Here is a 4,116-nt window from a genome sequence, read left to right as displayed (position 1 = left end):
ACACAGCAAATTCAAAAGTGTTAAATGTTTTGGTGTTAGACTTTGCAAAAGCAGAGTTAATTTTACTCTAATAGAGTCACATTCTGTTTATGTAAGTCTGGGGTGTATATTATTAGTAGTTAAAATCCAGTGTTAAAACAAAGTGTTTCCATATCAAATCTAGAGSTGTTAAAATAGAATCAATAACTCTTTACTTCTTAACTCTGAACTCCACCAGCGGCTCTAACACTGAAGGAGTTAATTCACTGACTCCGCCCAGAATCAGATTCCCACCGAAGCGAAGCGACAGAAGCCAAGTCATTTCAGGACTATTTACTTTCCATCTGACTGAGTTATTTACTGCACTCGGTAAGCCATTTTTATTTCTGAGATGGTTTATAACTTATTTTGAATTGTCCTCAACCTGTATGATAGACGTCACGTTGGCCACACGGCTCGGTGTTAGCATATTTAGCTTAGCATGCCGAAKGTTAGCGGAGTATAAGTGTTGGAAAAAATCGAGCCGGTGAACATTTAATCAAATTATTGGCTAACTTGAACAGATCTGTAATAATCTGGAGTGTGTTTTTTCATGATGTTGAACGTTTACATGCATATTGGTCAGATTTATCAACCTTTCTGATCGATTCTTTTCCTTTGAAAAAATGTAAAAGGCTTTTTCATGTTGAGAACATTATTCCCACTGTTGTGTCTTCTTATATACGTTTTGCAGCATGTTTTAATCCTTTTATTGCCTTTTTGTATATATTAGGTCCAGTTTGGTTGAGGATCAATCTCCAGTCGTCAGCCTAACCTCCCCCTCCTGATCCCTCCATGGATTCTTCGAAGATTCAAGCTCCAAAAATGATTATGTAAGTGTTAATATCTCTGAAACCCCACATGTCTGTAATTGAGGCTTGTTGTTAGAGTTGTATTAAAATGTATTCCTTCGTTCCATTTCTCATTGTTATGTTTTTGTTTGCTATGATCCAGAGACCAACACTTTCTGTCCTACTCTGAGACTGAAGACTGTCTGATGCTGTAGAGGAGCATGTTGGTGTCTCCGGCCAAACGTCACAAACAGCCCAACAACCTGGAGACAGTCTGTTAGTGAGTGGACATCTCGGTTTGTTATGTATTGTACATATCTGGCAATCTACCTGTTAAAAGAAAATGTACTCTATCATATTACATGAACTGCTTGCTTTACTTTCTCAACCTTGTACTTTGAACAATTTCATGCATGTGGCAATGAAGAAAAATGTATTAATCATACTGCATTTTGTWTTGCACAACTAATATGTTAGACCTTTTAAAAAGCAATATGTGAATGAAAGCGACATGTGAAACATGCACATTATTCCACGTTGTAATATGTTTTGTAATTATAGTGCACGTTTTGAAATAAATGCATTTGAGAAAATTATTGCCTCTTTATTAAATGTTTATTTTCCAAAGAATTTTTAAAAGTTCAAAACAATAAAGTACCTATTTAATATTAATTACAAATAACTCTTAAGAAGTTAAAGAAGTACTCTGTGAGAGTTAATATTRAGATCTAACACTGAATTAGTGTTAGTAAGTGTTAAATAATGAACTCCAGCAGATTTGATATTTGACACTATAYAAGAGTTAAGGTACTAACGCTCCAAAAAGAGTTCAATTAACCCTTTCTGGTGTGGACCCATATAGACTCTTTAAAAGTGTTGAAATCAAATCTGACAGAGTTCATCTGGGCCTCCTGGATTTGCTGTGTAGCTTTTTAAAAAATCCTCATATTTTTCATCATTATGAAATAATTTAATATTCCTCTGTAATGTTATTCTATGTGCTCTTTTTTCTTTATTATTTATATTCTCTGTGCTATGTATCTTAGCAAATACTTTAGATAATAACCCAGCTTTATTTTATTATCTGTTAAAATATTTCCATTATCCTTTATCATTAGTAAAAAATAATCTTTTAAATTTCCAGACATGTTTAATAGTATTCCAAACCCTGTCTAATGCAGTGTCCCCCCCAAAGATTCACAGTATTTTCTCCAATAACCCTTTTTAGCGTATCATTTTCTTAACTTCTGCCTGTTTCCTTTTATAATTTATTATATTCCAGATATAAATAATTTTCTTAAGTATTTTAAAAGCTTTATTCTGCTGTTTAATTGCTGTTGAACATTCTGGTGTCCACCAAGGAACTATCTTCTTTTTTTTAAATATCACTACTTCTAGGAATAAAACTTTTGGCTGTATCAATAATATTTTGACTAATTTCTAAATGTATTTCATTTATCGGTTTACTTGTATCTACATTTTTCATGTTAACATCACTCATCCTTTCAAAATTGTCCCAGTTTGCTTTCCCAAATTTCCATCCCCCCTCAGTTTCTACCTTTTCTTCCTCTGTATCTTCCTATGCTGACAAAAATGAGATAATGATCATTGCCCATAATCAGCAATAGATTGAGAAACCAAGGTCAGATCAATAGCAGATTTCTTACCTCTTACAAAATCTACTCCATTATTTAACATAATTGTTTTTCTTTATCAACTCTTCTAAATCCCTCCATTATGATCATCTTCATCTCCCCATAATGTGCATTGAAATCCTCACACCAAACTGTTTTCCCTTCAGTGTCCTAGGATTGATTCAAGTTTTAACTTTTCTAATTGTTTGCAAGGGTTATAATAATTTGTTATTTTAATAATCCCATCATTTGTCCAAATTTCTACAGCAATAATTTCTAAATCTGATATTATTTGGAGTTGATTAAATTTCAGGTTTTCCTTTAAGAATATGTCACAGCCTCCTCTATTCCCATCTATCCTGTCTGTACATAAAACTGAGTAACCCTCAAAACTAAACTACAATGATGGCTAGAGCCATGTTTCTTGAATGCATATTATCAAGATTTGATGGTTTTGTATTGAGATTATTAATGAAGCCTTTAAATTCCTGACCATTTGCTGTATGACTGCAGACGTTCCATTGTAATATTTGAATTATGTGACAATTTGAAAAGCCTCAGCTTCAGATGATCCTTCTCCATGTCTTAAGTTCATCATGGATTTTTCCCCCAAGATAAATCTTTGACATCTTTGACAAAAAAGTATTATATTTATTTTCTCAGTTTTAGTTCTTGCTTGTTCTGAACAATTTATGACATATAAAGGAAAGGAAACGAATCAATTTTTCTAATTTAATATTCCATTAGTTATTGTCTGTCACTCTTTTCCCTTCATAAGTTGTTTTTGGAGCGTTTTCATTCTTGTTCACTCCTTTCCCTGCTCCAGCATAAGTAACTTTAATTCATCCTGCATATACTGCAGTATGACTTCTTCCACAGTTACAACATTTAACAGAACTGTTTCCACACTCACCACATCTCTATTTCCCTTTAAAACATTCGTCCGTATCTTTGACATTTATAACATCTGGAAGGTGGTTTAACATAAGTTCTTACTAAAGCTCATGTATCCGATCATCACTTTATCAGGCAGAACTCTGTCCTTGAACTCCTGTAAAAACCTGTAATCTTTCCTCATTTTATTATTTTCATTACMTCCTCCTAATTTTCTTCTACAGGAATCCCTGATATTACTCCTTTTAATTCTTTTGTTCAGCATTTTTACAAATGATAAGTAGACTTCAATCCCTTAAGACTTTAGTCTACATCTCCAATAGTTTTTTTAATCCATTTGATATTTAACAAAATGATAGGACTTACTCCTGTCAKACCCTGTCCTGCCTTACATTTTAATAGAACTTTGAAATCTTTCATTATTATTTCGTTCCTTTTTCAGTTCTTTCTTCCTCATCCTCAAGAGATCTTTTACCAGCATTTAGTTCCTTTTTAACTTTTTCTTTCCTTCCTCCAGTGGTGGAGAAAGTACTCAAAAAATGTACTTAAGTAAAAGTACAAATACACAGTCAAAAATGTACTCAAGTAAAAGTCAAAGTACCACATTAACATTTTACTTAAGTAAAAGTAAAAAAGTACTGGCTTTTAAAAATACTTAAGTATTAAAAGTAAAAGTACTCGCTGAATGCATTACCTAATCACTAATATCATTAAGTGTGCCGATCGTATTTAATTTTAATATATCAGAAATGTGCCATTTTAATGAACACTACCACAGA

General features: G+C 32.7%; 1 protein-coding gene and 2 long non-coding RNA genes across 3 annotated transcripts in view; 2 read left to right on the top strand and 1 right to left on the bottom strand.

The window, feature by feature from the left end:
* The window catches only part of hyal4 (hyaluronidase 4), a 26,871-nt gene that overhangs the window by 10,030 nt on the left and 12,725 nt on the right, over nt 1-4,116 (bottom strand). The window lies entirely within an intron of this gene.
* LOC103460419 (uncharacterized) overlaps nt 1-4,116 on the top strand; it is a 37,043-nt gene that overhangs the window by 22,070 nt on the left and 10,857 nt on the right. The gene's annotated exons all lie outside the window — the stretch shown is intronic.
* On the top strand, nt 182-1,330 carry LOC108165958 (uncharacterized). The gene is made up of 3 exons (XR_001776278.1): nt 182-348; nt 752-851; nt 973-1,330. It is a non-coding gene; the product is annotated as an uncharacterized LOC108165958 (long non-coding RNA).

This window comes from Poecilia reticulata, unplaced genomic scaffold (genome assembly GCF_000633615.1).
Source record: "Poecilia reticulata strain Guanapo unplaced genomic scaffold, Guppy_female_1.0+MT scaffold_240, whole genome shotgun sequence".
Lineage (NCBI taxonomy): Eukaryota > Metazoa > Chordata > Actinopteri > Cyprinodontiformes > Poeciliidae > Poecilia > Poecilia reticulata.
Note: the sequence above shows the minus strand (reverse complement) of the source record. Positions and strands in the feature narration are given on the sequence as shown.